We start from the raw sequence: 15,422 nt of genomic DNA on the forward strand, positions 1-15,422 counted from the left end.
ATATGTTGATGTTGTAATTTAAAAAAAATATATACGGATTAGGAAACAATTCAAAATCCAGTAAAACATAAAAAAAAATGAAAAACGACAGTAAAGAGGAGTTTTTTTCACAGTTTTTCAGTGACCTTCATGGAAGTAAAAGACATTCGTCCAAAGCAAAAATAAAACATAACAAGCAATTAATTCAGTATTGATGATGAAGGACTAATATGTTTGAGTGCAGGTGTTTCCAAGTAACCAATAATATAAATTCATGGCATATGTGCCATTAATAATTTCATATTTCAAATAATTTTACAACTAGCATGTTTAAACCTCCAAACACTTAATTGCAATCATAAATGCATATCAAGATGATTGTATTTAAAATGCGTAAAAAGTTTCATAATTTAAAAGGGTGATGTGAACTTTATTTTTTAACACAAAAAAAATACAATAAAACATAAATTATGCTTACCTGATAATTTCATTTCCATCGAGGGGAGGAGAGTCCACGGCTTCATTCATTACTATTGGGAATTAAGAACCTGGCCACCAGGAGGAGGCAAAGACACCCCTGCCAAAGGCTTAAATACTTCCCCCACTTCCCTCATCCCCCAGTCATTCTGCCGAGGGAACCAGGAACAGTAGGAGAAATATCAGGGTATAAAAGTTGCCAGAAGATTATTAAATTTAGGTCCGCCCTACGGATATACGGGCGGGAGCCGTGGACTCCTCTCCCCTCGATGGAAATGAAATTATCAGGTAAGCACAATTTATGTTTTCCATCTAAAGGGGAGGAGAGTCCACGGCTTCATTCATTACTATTGGGAACATATACCCAAGCTCTAGAGGACACTGAATGAAACCGGGAGGGTAAAAAGGCGGACCCTAATATGAGGGCACCACAGCCTGCAAAATCTTTCTCCCAAAAACAGCTTCCGCAGAAACAGAAACATCAAATTTGTAAAACTTTGTAAAAGTGTGTAAGGAGGACCTGGTAGCCGCCTTACAAATTTGCTCTATAGAGGCCTCATTCTTGAAGACCCAAGACGAAGCCACAGCTCTAGGTGAATGAGCCGTGATCCTCTGAGGAGGCTTATGTCCCGCTGTCTCATAAGCCAAGCGAATAAAGCTCCTCAACCAAAAAGACAAAGTAGCAGCAGAGGCCCTTTGCCCCTTGCGATTCCCAGAATACACCACAAAAAGAGATGTAGACTGTCTGAAATCCTTTGTAGCCTGAACATAGAACTTCAAGGCACGAACTACATCCAGGTTATGAAGTAACCTCTCCTTTGAAGAAGAAGGGTTAGGACACAAAGAAGCAACAACTATTTCCTGATTGATGTTACGGTTAGACACCACCTTGGGGAGAAACCCCAACCCAGTGCGAAGTACAGCCTTATCCGCATGAAACACCAGATAAGGAGGATCACATTGCAAGGCAGCTAGTTCAGATATTCTGTGTGCCGATGCAATAGCTAACAGGAAGAGAACCTTCCAGGACAGAATCTTAATGGCAATGGAATGCATAGGTTCAAACGGAACCCTCTGCAAAACCTTAAGGACTAAATTTAAGCTCCAAAGAGGAGCCGACTGTCTAAAGACAGGCCTGATTCTAGACAGAGCCTGAACAAAAGAGATTGGATATCAGGGAGCTCAGCGAGTCTCCTATGCAACAAAACTGATAATCCCGAAATCTGTCCCTTTAAGGAACTAGCGGCAAGACCCTTCTCCAAACCCTCTTGGAAAAAGGACAGAATCCTGGATACTTTCACCTTATGCCAAGGATATCCATGCTTCTCACACCAGGATAAGTAAGTCCTCCACATCTTATGGTAGATGCGACGAGTGACTGTCTTCCTTGCCTGAATTAAAGTATCAATCACACTGTCAGAAAAGCCTCTCTTGGCTAAGACCAGGCGTTCAATCTCCACGCAGTCAGCCTCAGAGAATCTAGATTTCAATGTTGAAAAGGGCCTTGTGACAGCAGATCCCTGCGACAGGGTAACCTCCACGGCGGAGAGGATGACATCCCCACCAGATCCGGAAACCACGTCCTACGCGGCCACAAAGGAGCAATCAGAATGGCCGGGACCCGTTCCTATTTGATGCGTGCCACTACGCAAGGTAGAAGTGGTAACAGTGGAGAAATGTAAGCTAGGCTGAATCCCCAAGGAACCACTAAGGCATCTATCAGCTCTGCCTGGGGATCACTGGACCTCGACCTGTATCAAGGTAGCTTGTAATTGGGTCTGGACGCCATGAGATCTATCTCCGGCGTTCCCCATATATGACAAATCTCCGCAAACACCTCGGGGCGAAGAGACCATTCCCCCCGGATGGAAGCATTGTCTGCTGAGAAAGTCCGCTTCCCAGTTGTCCACACCTGGAATGTGAATCGCTGAGAGCGAGCAGTCGTGAGACTCTGCCGACTCCAGAATCCGAGACACCTCCCTCATTGCGAGGAAGCTCCTCATACCCCCCTGATGGTTGATGTAAGCCACCGAGGTAATGTTGTCGGTCTGGAATCTGATGAAACTGACCGACTCCAGAGAAGGCCACGCCTTCAGAGCATTGTAAATTGCTTGTAGTTCTAGGATGTTGATCGGAAGGAGAGACTCCTCCCTGGACCACTTTCCTTGTACCATCCTGGCACCCTAAACAGCTCCCAATCCTGTCAGACTGGCGTTCGCAGTCACAATCTCCCAGGATGGTCTCAAGAAGGATGTCCATGTTGCTCAGGACGGATTCACCAAGAGAGGGAGTTCCGAGTCCGAGCATCCATGGATATCAGCTGTGATAGATCTGAATGATCGCAGTTCCACTGTCTCAACATGCACAATTGAAGCAGTCTGAGATGGAACCTGGCGAATGGGATGACATCTATGTTTGACACCATGAGACCTATCACCTCCATACATTGAGCCACCGACGGGCTTGTGGAGGACTGAAGGGCAAGACAGGTGGACGCAAGCTTCCTGCACCGCTGATCTGTGAGAAATATCTTCATGGACATAGAGTCTATTATCGTGCCCAGGAACTCCAACCTTTTGCTGGGAACCAGGGAATTCTTTCCTAAGTTGATCTTCCAACCATGAGATTGGAGCAGATGAAGAAGAGCCCTCGAATGATCTTCTGCAAGGCTGAATGACGGTGCCTGAACTAGGATGTCGTCAGGTAAGGTGCAACCGCAATGCCCCTGGATCTGGCCACTGCAAGCAGTGTCCCCAGAACCTTCGTGAAAACCCTCGGGCCGTCGCCAGACCAAAAGGAAGAGCCACAAACTATAAGTGTTGGTCCAGAAACGCAAATCTTAGGAACCTGAAGTGGTCCCTGTGAATTGGCACATGAAGGTAAGCGTCCTTCAAGTCTACAGTTGTCATGAACTGTCCCTCTTGAGCTAGGGGCAGAATAGATCTGATTGTTTCCTTTTTGAACGATGGAACACTCAGAAACTTGTTTAAACACTTTAGGTCCAGAATCGGGCGGAACGTGCCCTCCTTCTTTGGAACCACAAAAAGGGGGTAGGGGTACTGGTACGATAACCCCAAGAGAGCCGAGATCTCTCACACACTCTAGAAAGGCCTCTCTCTTCTCTTGTCTTGAAGACAGGTTTGGCAGGAGGAATCTGCCCTCGGGCGGATGGGATCTGAACCCTGGGAGACAACTTCTAGAACTCAGGGGTCCTAAACGTCCTGCAATCATGCATCTGAGAATCGAGATCATTTGCCCCCTACGTGATCCGTAGACCGGTTGGGGGCCACCCCTTCATGCTGATTTTGTCTCGGCGGGCCTCTTGATCTGCTTGGACTGGTCCACTTTCGCTGAGGGTTGCTGGCACTGGACGAAAAGTAGATCCCTTAGGCTTAGCCTTCTTATCCTTCGGTAGGAAAGCTCCCTTGCCTCCCGTAACCGTGGATATGATCAAATCCAATCCTGGACAGAACAGGGTCTTTCCTTGAAAAGGCAGGGACAACAGCCTCGATTTAGAAGTCATGTCTGCAGACCAAGATTTAACCCACAGAGCCCTGCGCGCTAAAACAGAAAAACCTGACACCTTAGCATTCAGGCGAATAATTTGCATATTGGCATCACAGATGAAAGAAAGAATTGCCGATCTTCAGTGCCTTAATCTTCTCCTGTATCTCGTCAATGAATGTCTCTCCCTCGACCATTTCACACAGGGATTCTCACCATTATGTCAGAGCTCCAGCGACAGCCGCAACAGCCGCTGCTGGCTGAAAAACAAACACTGTGTGCTAAAACATCTTTCACAACATGTTTTCCAGCTTTTTATCCATGGGCTCTTTAAACGACGAACTATCCTCGAGGGGAATAGTCGTCCACTTAGCGAGCGTAGAGATAGCCCCATCCACCTTAGGGATGGTCCCCCACAGCTCAAGCTGAGAGTCCGGAACAGGAAACAGTTTCTTAAAGGAAGAAGAAGGGGAAAAGGAAGAACCTAATCGTTCCCATTCGTTCTTAATAATATTAGCCATCTTAACAGGAACCTGGAAAGACTGAGGTACTACCCTGTCCTTGTATACCTTGTCAATCTTAGGAATCGCAGGTTCCTCCGGTATCTTAGGTTCCGGAACCTCCAGAGTAGCAAGCACCTGCCGTTGCAGAAAGCGCAAATTCTCCATCCTAAACCTATAACCAGGCTCCTCCGCCGCCGGAAGTTTAGTTGACACGGACTCCGACCCAGAAGGGGTCTCCTCTGAAGAGTCGGAGTGGGCCTCGTCATCGTATAGAGCCTGTGGATCTTCCATCGGCGAGGACAAATCCTCGGCCGGGCCGCTATGATAAACCCTACTCTTGCGCTTAGCAGAGTGTGGTAAGGCATGGATCAATTTCGAAACCGCCAGTTCCAGTTGGTCCGCAAAGTCTGACGGCCAACAAATCTCTTCCGAAGGAGTAACGGTTGGACCCCGGGGCGCTGCATGTGCAATCGTAGATGAATGTAGGGAACGCACCTCCCGGGACGAAGAACCCTCAGAGGTGGACGGCTCAGTAGTACTAGACATCCGTTTACATTTAGATGTAACTTTATTAAGGCATGTGGAACATAGTTGAGCAGGCTGATCTACCAGAACCTTCTCACAATAAACACAGTAATAAGACTTTGTTAAGGAGGGAGAGCCCTCTAACGCGTCAGAGTCCTCCATCGCTTGCGCTTATGGGTAGATTAATTTAATTTACAAAAAGGCACTTTTATACCACCAATGGCTGGGGCACTCACCACCTCCTAGGACCCGGACTACAGAAACTGCTACGACTCCTGTGCCACAGATCAACAGAGAAGGATAGACACAACCTGTAACGTGGAATGCCTGGCACGACCACCCCTGCACTAGGGAAAAATGCGCCAAAAATGGCCGCGCAAGATTTCCGCAAGTAACCTGAAAGTTCCACACATTGCCAGAGCCTCATCTCACACATAACGCAGCAATGACACAATAAACAATATCATGTATAAACCCCCCCTGTTCAAAAATCCCCCTTTCCAGGAATATTAACCCTTGATTCTGTAAAGATAAAAAGGCGCCACACTGTGACCCTGTCTTCTATGTTATCATTATTAATAAAAAATGAAACAATCTTACCAGAATCTACTCCGTGAAACAGGAACACGGCCCTTCAAGTGTAACAGGTAGTAGCCTCGCTCCTGACATGGACTTGAGTGCAGAAAGCAGGCAGCGAAACTCATCAACGCTGATTGCTTATGGAGCTGTTAATATGAGTCGGGATGGTTTTGCAGAAAGACTCTCCTTGCATCTCCGGACTCTAACTTTCGCCCAGGCCCTCACTGAGAAGCTGACAGGACTACTTAAAACTCCAGTCCCAATGCGAAGTGTACTACCCTCTATAAGAGACTACTCTGAAACTCTAGCACTCCTCTGCCATCCTCCTGTGACGAAAGGCAAAGAATGACTGGGGGATGAGGGAAGTGGGGGAGGTATTTAAGCATTTGGCTGGGGTGTCTTTGCCTCCTCTGGTGGCCAGGTTCTTAATTTTTAATAGTAATGAATGAAGCCGTGGACTCTCCTCCCCTTTAGATGGAAAACAAGATCTGGTTTATTAGAGTGTGAACACTGGAAAAAAAGCCATACAAAACGGCTAAAAATGCCACTTGAAAGAGGCAAAATGTGTTTTCAGGGTTATAAATTTGAAATTGTTTGAAAAGCTACCAGAAAACTATCAAATTGTCCCCATGCAAAGAATGTTTTCTTGGTATGAATGCATTTTAAAAATGTTAGACAAATAGGCTATGACTGGGCCTTTTTAGGGATCTACACTCACATGTAGTAGGTTGCAGCACAGCCAGCACCACGGTTTGGGTGTGCTGAAAGTGGGAGGCCTATTGCAGTGAGTTCGAATTAGTGCAGCCATCTCCGTGAATGCTGTGCTTGGACTTTTGTTAAAGGTATTTTCGCTAGTTGGCGTTTTATGTTCTTGCTTTGAATTGACCTCTGACCTTGCTTTTGGAGTCAAGCCTGGATGGGAGATGTTAAAAAACATTTCAGACTCCATTCAATGATTAGTTATTTCACTATGAAAACCAAAGTGTTTATGTTCCTGGCCTGTCTTCCTGATAATGACCTTGGAAAAGTTTCTGGACCACGCTATACGTTATACCCTCCTTCTGAGTTATATGTTTTGTGGACCGACCTTCTGGCTATTAAACTTTGGAAAAGTATCTTGATTTGCTCTTTTGCTTTGACACATGGCGCTAGATTGTACCTCTTGTTTTAACCTCTACTTTGTCTACGGATTATTTGTCAAGTCTGCTGTATAGAAAGCTTATCATCATCTGTGAAATTGGTTCCAGTCACCAAACCAGGTAATGTTATTATTGCCAATAACCAAGCCAGTATGGATCCAGTGTAGATGGTGAATATTATTACCACTTTATTACAGCAGGTTTCCTCTCTGGCACACACTATGCAGGAATTGCAGGCTTCACAATTAAATCTGCTATAGCAAGTAGAGAGTATATAAGCTCAGACTGAAAATGTGACTGTTCATAACCAACATGGTTATATTAATATACTTTTTACCTCTGTGATTACCTTGCATCTAAGCCTCTGCAGACTGCCCCCTTATTTCAGTTCTTGTGATAGACATGCATTTTAGTCAGTCAGTGCTGACTCCTAGGTAAATCTACAGGAGTGAGCCCAATGTTATCTATATGGCACACTTGAACTAGTGCTGTCTACCTGTGAAAAACTGTCCAAATGCACTGAGATAAGAGGTGGCCTTCAAGGGCTTAAAAACTAGGTTTAGCTTTCAACAAAGAATACCAAGAGAAAATTTGATGGATTAAAGTAAATTGGAAAGTTGTTTAAAATTGCATGCCCTATCTGAATGATGAAAGCTTAATTTTGACTAGACTGTTCCTTTAAGACATGTTCACACTCAGCTAGCATGTTTATTTATTGCAAGACTGCAGAAAAACCTTGTAATTACACAGGGCTTGATTATAAGTGGAACGCAAAATTATTGCGCACCAGCAAACGGACAAATTTGCAGTTTGCAGGCGCGCAATAATTAATCAGCCATTACAAGCGGCTGGTTATTGCTACCGCGAGCTTGCGGTCGCAATTATACAATTAACCAGAGGTAAAAGCTCTGGTTAATTTTATAAATGTGCCCCAAATGTCCCAGTCTATTAAAATGTCCCTATTTGTTGCACATGATGGCTTTCATCCTGCAGTGCTTCCGGAACTTCCTGCTTCCTCATCATTTCCAGATTTGAATCAACATCTATCTTTCTTGGCTGAGAACTTTCAGTTACTTCATGACACCAGTTCCTGGTTATGCTTGTGGGGATTTGGTGTGGTTGGCTATGTTCTGTCCTTGTAGAAAGTTGGGTCCTCGTTTTGTTGGTCCTTTTTGAATTACTGAAATTATTAATGCCATCGCTGTGGATCTTGATCTTGCCACGGTTTACAGAATTCCCCCAGTCTTTCATGTATCTAAAGTCAAAAGATGCTATGATAATCTTTTTCCTCTGCGTGTTTCTCCTCCTCCTGTTCCTGGTTGATGGTGTGGATGAGTTTGAGGTTGATGAGATTTTGGATTATCATTTACATCATGGGCATTTAATATAACTGATCAGATGGAAAGGCTCCTGAATGCTGTGCTTGGACTTTTGTTAAAGGTATGTGAGTTAAAGGGACACTAAACCCAAATTTTTTCTTTAATGATTCAGACAGAACATGCAATTTTAAGCAACTTTCTAATTTACTCCTGCTATCAAATTTTCTTCGTTTTTTTACTATCTTATTTCAAAAAAAGGAATTTAAAGCTTAGGAGCCAGCCCATTTTAGGTTCAGCACCCTGGATAGTGCTTTCTTATTGGTGGTTACATTTAGCAAACCAATAAGCAAGCATAACCCAGGTTCTCAATCAAAAATGGACTGGCTCTTAAGCTTTACATTCCTGCTTTTTAAATAAAGATAGCAAAAGAATGAAGAAAAAATTATAATAGGAGTAAATTAGAAAGTTGCTTAAAATTTCATGCTCTATCTGAATCATTAAAGAAAAAAATGTGTGTTTAGTGTCCCTTTAATTAGCACCATTTTTTATGTATTTGCTTTAAATTGACCTTTGCTTTTGGCCCCAAGCCTGGATTGGAGGTGCTAAAACAACATATCAGACACCCAATTAGTGCTTGGTTGCTGTCCTATGAAATCCAAAGCATTCATGTTCCTGGCCTGTCTTCCTGATAACAACTTTGGCAATGTTTCTGGACCATGCTGTATGTTTTACCCTCCTGCTGAGTTATATATTCTGTGGACTGACCTTCTGGCTGTTAAACTTTGGAACAGTTCCCCTGATTTACCCTATTCACTTGCCATTTTCTTTTGACACCTGGTTCTGGACTGTACCTCTGGTTTTCACCTCTGCTTTGTCTACAGATTTTTCTTCAGTCTGCTGCCCATTGTAAACTGCTCATCCGATGTGAAACAGGTTCATAGGTTCCAATCACCAAATCAGGTAACTTCATTATTGTCTTATAGCTTTCCAATTATTTCAAACAGGTTTAAATTTAAAAAATCCACAAAAAGGCATCTGATGCATTTTGCATGGGAATTTTGATTGACTGGATGTACGTGTGTGTGTGTAAAGCTGAATTTACACCACCCCTAAGCAAATATTATTTAAGACACTCTCTGACTTTTAATTCACTTGGGTTTTTTAATTTTACCACTTTCCTGTATCACTGCGTAAAAAGGGTTTATCAATTACCCAGTACAGTTCTTGGAAGGATCTACTAAGCAAACAATACACATAATATAGAATATAAGACAATATAGAATGATATGCAAGATTTGACTGATACCGGGCAACAGAGCACTACAGTGTCTGGCAAATGGGTCCCGGAACATGCCTTTAATTTCTGGCATTTTGGTTGGCCCGAATAGTGCTGTTCTTCCCTTTGTGGCGGGTAATGATTTAATGAAATGCCACTTTTGGAGCAGCTAGGATCAGGACACTCTACTTCATTTGCTCAACCCCCCCCCCCATTAAGTGGCACTAAAAAAGGCGGATTGCCTCCTACTTTTACATCTCATCACACAGTATTAATTGAGATAAAAAACTGAAGGCATTGGGCATTGGTTCTTGCAATGGAAGGGTTATGGACAGAAGGATCCTTGTGTGCTGGACAGAGAGGGTAACGTTTTCCAAAATAGGTACACAAAGATGTTAGGGAGAGTTTGGGTTAATATAGCATTAATAGTGATGGGGGGAGCCAGGTGGTTTAGCGTTTATTTTAGTGGCGTTCATCTAGTTACGGGCTTCTTGTGGTTAGTGGTAATAGCAATGGAGAGATCCAGGCTGTTTAGGGTTTATTGAGATGGCTTGGTAATGCTTAGATTAGTTTGACACTGGTATTCTGGGGGATAACTAAAAAATGATGTTGTGTGTTGAAAGAGCACTATTTAAACCTGTTACAATATTTTCTGAATGTAAAACTTTTAAAGTGATAGTAAATAGATGTTATAAAACAGTATCATGTAAACTAAAGTAGCGCTTTACAATAGGCAACATCTTTGCAGTATAAATAAACGTACACCGCCTCCTTGTTACATGACACAAAGCATTAGACACAAGGGTTGAGGCTGCCTTGATTGATGTAAGTCTTTGGATTAAAATAAGTTAATTTATACAGTAAAGTTTAAAAAAAAAACACTGTTTATTGTAAATTGTTAATTACTTATCAATGACACTTTCACAATGACTGTACTTACTGTCACTTTGAGTGACATTTGTTTATTTTGAAACTAACCAAAGAGCATGTTTATACAACTGGTCTGTGTGATGGAATCTCATTAGCTGGCAAAGCAAACTCCTTCATCTCTATTGGTGAACAGGTACAAGCATAAAAAAACAAGACTTTATGTTGACTCTCATAAGTAATACTCATCCATGAGAAACCATTTCAAAGCAGAAACGGATGACCAGAACTAAATTACTCACTATTCTCTTCGGGTAAGACTACCTTATTAAGTGGATTGTTCACTGCATTTGAAAGGCATACAAGAAGTAGTTACCAGGTCTAGAGGGGTTCAGAGTTCCTTCTACAAGATCAGCTTCAACTTGCTGGTCATTGGAGGTACAACACCTTCTGATTTGTGCCAGTCAACTGTTTAGAAAACTCATCTTTCATGTCAGTATAAGGTGGATCTTGGACAATCAGTTACAACGAAATTAGGAAGAAAATGTGTCTCCTTTATTGACTCAATAAGCATCGCCAAGATTACGAGTCTTGCGTTAGCCTTAAAAACCAGCGTTGAGAGGTCCCAACGCTGCTTTTTAACGCCCGCTGGTATTACGAGTCTTGAAATGACAGGTGTACCGCTCACTTTTTTGGCCAGACTCAGTAATACCACAAATCCACTTACGTAAATTGCATATCCTATATTTTCAATGGGACTTGCCTAACGCCGGTATTACGAGTCTTCCAAAAAGTGAGCGGTACAGCCTCTCCTGTCAAGACTGGTACCGCATTTAAAAGTCAGTAGCATAAAATTCTTAACAAAAGTGCTAAAAAGTACACTAACACATATAAACTACCTATTAACCCCTAAACCAAGCCCCCCCCCCCCCACATCGCAAACACTTAAATTAAATTTTTAACCCCTAATCTGCCGACCGGACATCGCCGCCACTTTAATAAATATATTTGTGGTGGTTCTCCAGACGGTCCAAAGTCTTCATCCTATCTGGGCAGAAGAGGACCTCCAGACGGGCAGAAGTCTTCATCCAGGCGGCATCTTCTATCTTCATCCATCCGGAGGGGGGCGGGTCCATCTTTAAGACATCCGACGCGGAGCATCCTCTTTGTTCGACGGCGACTGAAACAATGACAGGTCCTTTAAATGACGTCATCCAAGATGGCGTCCCTTCAATTCCGATTGGCTGATAGAATTCTATCAGCCAATCGGAATTAAGGTAGAAAAAATCCTATTGGCTGATCCAATCAGCCAATAGGATTGAGCTTGCATTCTATTGGCTGTTCCAATCAGCCAATAGTATGCGAGCTCAATCCTATTGGCTGTTCTAATCAGCCAATAGGATTGAACTTCAATCCTATTGGCTGATTGGATCAGCCAATAGGATTTTTTTCTACCTTAATTCCGATTGGCTGATAGAATTCTATCAGCCAATCAGAATTGAAGGGACGCCATCTTGGATGACGTCATTTAAAGGACCCGTCATTGTTCCAGTCGCCGTCGAACGAAGAGGATGCTCCGCGTCGGATGTCTTGAAGATGGACCCGCTCCGCTCCGGATGGATGAAGATAGAAGATGCCGTCTGGATGAAGACTTCTGCCCGTCAGGAGGTTCTCTTCTGCCCGGATAGGATGAAGACTTTGGACCGTCTGGAGAACCACTTCTGCCCGGCTGGGTGAAGACGTCTCAAGGTAGGGTGATCTTCAAGGGGGTAGTGTTAGGTTTTATTAAGGGGGATTGGGTGGGTTTTAGAGTAGGGTTGGGTGTGTGGGTGGTGGGTTTTAATGTTGGGGGGTATTGTACTTTTTTTCACAGGTAATAGAGCTGATTACTTTGGGGCAATGCCCCGCAAAAAGCCCTTTTAAGGGCTATTTGTAATTTAGTATAGGGTAGGGATTTTTTTTATTTTGGGGGGCTTTTTATTTTATTAGGGGGATTAGATTAGGTGTAATTAGTTTAAAAAAAATTGTAATTATTTTATTATTTTCTGTAATTTAGTGTTTTTTTTTTTTCGTACTATAGTTTATTTAATTTAATTGTAATTAATTGTAGTTAATTTAGGTAATTTATTTAATTATAGTGTAGTGTTAGGTGTAATTGTAGCTTAGGTTAGGTTTTATTTTACAGGTACTTTTGTATTTATTTTAGCTAGGTAGTTATTAAATAGTTAATAACTATTTAATAACTATTCTACCTAGTTAAAATAAATACAAACTTGCCTGTAAAATAAAAATAAATCCTAAGCTAGCTACAATGTAACTATTAGTTATATTGTAGCTATCTTAGGGTTTATTTTATAGGTAAGTATTTAGTTCAAAAAAGGAATTATTTATTTAATGATAGTAATATTTATTTAGATGTATTTAAATTCTATTTAAGTTAGGGGGGTGTTAGGGTTAGACTTAGATTTAGGGGTTAATAACTTTATTGATAACCCATCTACCCCTGCTGCCTCTAAACTTCTCTCACTCACAAACTCCTTTAGTCTCTCACAATCCACCATATTCCCTACTCACCGTGACAGACACTTTCTTGAGCTGGTATTCTCCTACCTCTGCTCCCCTTCTGATGTCACCTGTCGCCCATTTCCCATCTCAGACCACCATCTGCTCAACTATAATCTCAATGGCTAAACCTATTTCTAGCCCCCGCCTCCGCACCTGTAGAAATCTGCACACTGTGGATCCTATCCAACTTTCTAACCTTATTCAAAAACGCCTTCCCCACACTTCCACGGTATCCTGTCCTGACCTTGCTACAAGCCACTATAACAATACTCTCTCCTCTGCACTCGACACCCTTGCTCCTCCACAAATATGCAAAACCCCACGTCGTCCGCTCCAGCCCTGGCACTCTCAGCAAACATGCTATCTACAAAAATGCTCCCGTGCTTCTGAACGTGCCTGGAGGAAATCCCGCTCTGAACCCGATTTCCTACACTATAAGTTCATTCTTTATTCTTACTCTTCTGCCCTTCACTTAGCCAAGCAAAACTACTTCTCTTCTCTCATATCTTCTCACTCCTCAAACCCTAAACGTCTCTTCTCCACTTTCAACACTCTCCTCTATCCACCTGCACCACCCCCCTCATCTGACTTTAGTGCTCAAGACTTGGCAGACTACTTTTTCAACAAAACACTTACCATCAGAAGTAACATCCCACCACAAGACTGCAACCTTTCATATCCGCCCCCGTCACCCCCTCCAACACTCTCAGTACCTTCCCCCCAACCACTGAGAATGAAGTGAGTTCCCTAATATCTTCCTCACACCTCACTACCTGCCCCCTTGACCCTATCCCTTCACATCTAATACCTTCTCTGTCCTCAACCCTCACCCCAGCTCTTACTCACATATTCAACCAATCCCTTACTACTGGTTCATTTCCATCATCCTTCAAACATGCAAAGGTCACACCCATCCTCAAAAAACCCTCCCTCTACCCCAATTCTCCTGCAAACTACCGCCCCATATCACTACTTCCACTAGCTTCTAAAGTCCTGGAAAAACTAGTTTTCGATCGCCTAACACACTTCCTATCCTCCAACTCATTGCTTGACCCCCTGCAATCTGGCTTCCGTCCACAACACTCAACTGAGACTGCCCTCACCAAGGTTACTAACGATCTTCTTTCTGCTAAAAACAATGGCCACTATTCTATACTTATATTACTTGACCTGTCTGCTGCCTTCGACACTGTTGACCATCCCCTCCTCCTACGGACTCTCAGCTCCCTTGGGTTCTGTGACATTGCCCTCTCCTGGATCCACTCTTATCTCTCTAATAGGTCCTTTTCTGTCTCATTTGCTGGCGACTCATCCTCTCCATTGCCTCTGTCTGTTGGAGTACCTTAAGGCTCTGTTCTAGGCCCTCTACTCTTCTCTATTTATACTTCCTCACTGGGTAAGCTTATCAGTAGCTATGGCTTCAACTATCACCTCTATGCTGATGATACTCAGATCTACCTATCCACCCCTGCACTCTCTCCTTCTGTCCTTTCCCACATCAGCGACTGCTTATCTGGCATTTCTTCCTGGATGGCCTCTCACCACCTAAAAATCAACATGTCCAATACTGAGCTTCTTCTAATCCCCCCAACTAATTCTACTCCAGTTTCTAGCTTTACTTGTACTGTCGGTGACACCACTATCTCCCCATCACCCCAAGTCCGTTGCCTAGGAGTTTCACTCGACTCCAATCTGTCCTTCATACCCCACATCCAAGCGCTCTCTTCATCCTGTCGCAACCACCTACGCAATATCTCCAAAATTTTCTGAGTGCTGAAACTACTAAACAGCTAATCCATTCCCTAGTAATTTCCCGGCTTGACTACTGTAACAACCTACTAACTGGCCTTCCTCTCTCCCGCCTCTCCCCCCTTCAATCCATCCTAAATGCCTCTGCTAGGCTAATCCACCTCTCCCGACGCTCTGTATCCACCACACCCCTCTGTGAGTCCCTTCACTGGCTCCCCATTCACATCAGAATTAAATTAAAAATTCTCACTCTGACCTACAAAGCCCTTACCAATGCAGCCCCCCCATACCTGTCCTCACTCATCAACAAATATACTCCAGCCCGTCCCCTAAGATCCAACAATGATCTATTCCTTGCCTCTTCTACCATCACCTCCTCTCATGCTAGACTACAGGACTTCTCTCGTGCGGCACCAACCCTCTGGACCGCACTTCCTCGAGCTGTCAGACTTTCCCCCAACCTCTCCTCCTTTAAACACTCCCTAAAGACCTTCTTGTTCAGGGAAGCCTATCACCAAATCAGTAACAAATGAATTCCACTTACCTAATAGTTGCCCTCATCTAACTTCACACTAACATCATTCCTACCTTTGCGTCCCCACCTCCTGTTTCTCACCCTCCTACCCATTTAGATTGTAAGTTCCCACGGGAACAGGGCTCCCAATTCCCCCTGTATTTGTTTGTTAAATTTTGTCTGGTGTCTCATATTGTACTGTCCTTTTATCTTTGTTACCCATAAACAGCGCTGCAAAATCTGTTGGCGCTTTATAAATAAAGAATAATAATATAGTGGTGGCGACGTTGGGGGCGGCAGATTAGGGGTTAATAAATATAATGTAGGTGTCGGCGATGTTGGGGGCAGCAGATTAGGGGTTCATAAGTATAATGTAGGTGGCGGTGGTGTCCGGAGCAGCAGATTAGAGGTTAATAATATAAAGCA

At 43.3% G+C, this 15,422-nt stretch overlaps 1 protein-coding gene across 1 annotated transcript in view; it reads right to left on the reverse strand.

The window, feature by feature from the left end:
• The window catches only part of B9D1 (B9 domain containing 1), a 440,314-nt gene that overhangs the window by 377,177 nt on the left and 47,715 nt on the right, over positions 1–15,422 (reverse strand). The window lies entirely within an intron of this gene.

Source organism: Bombina bombina, chromosome 11, assembly GCF_027579735.1.
Source record: "Bombina bombina isolate aBomBom1 chromosome 11, aBomBom1.pri, whole genome shotgun sequence".
Taxonomy (NCBI): domain Eukaryota; kingdom Metazoa; phylum Chordata; class Amphibia; order Anura; family Bombinatoridae; genus Bombina; species Bombina bombina.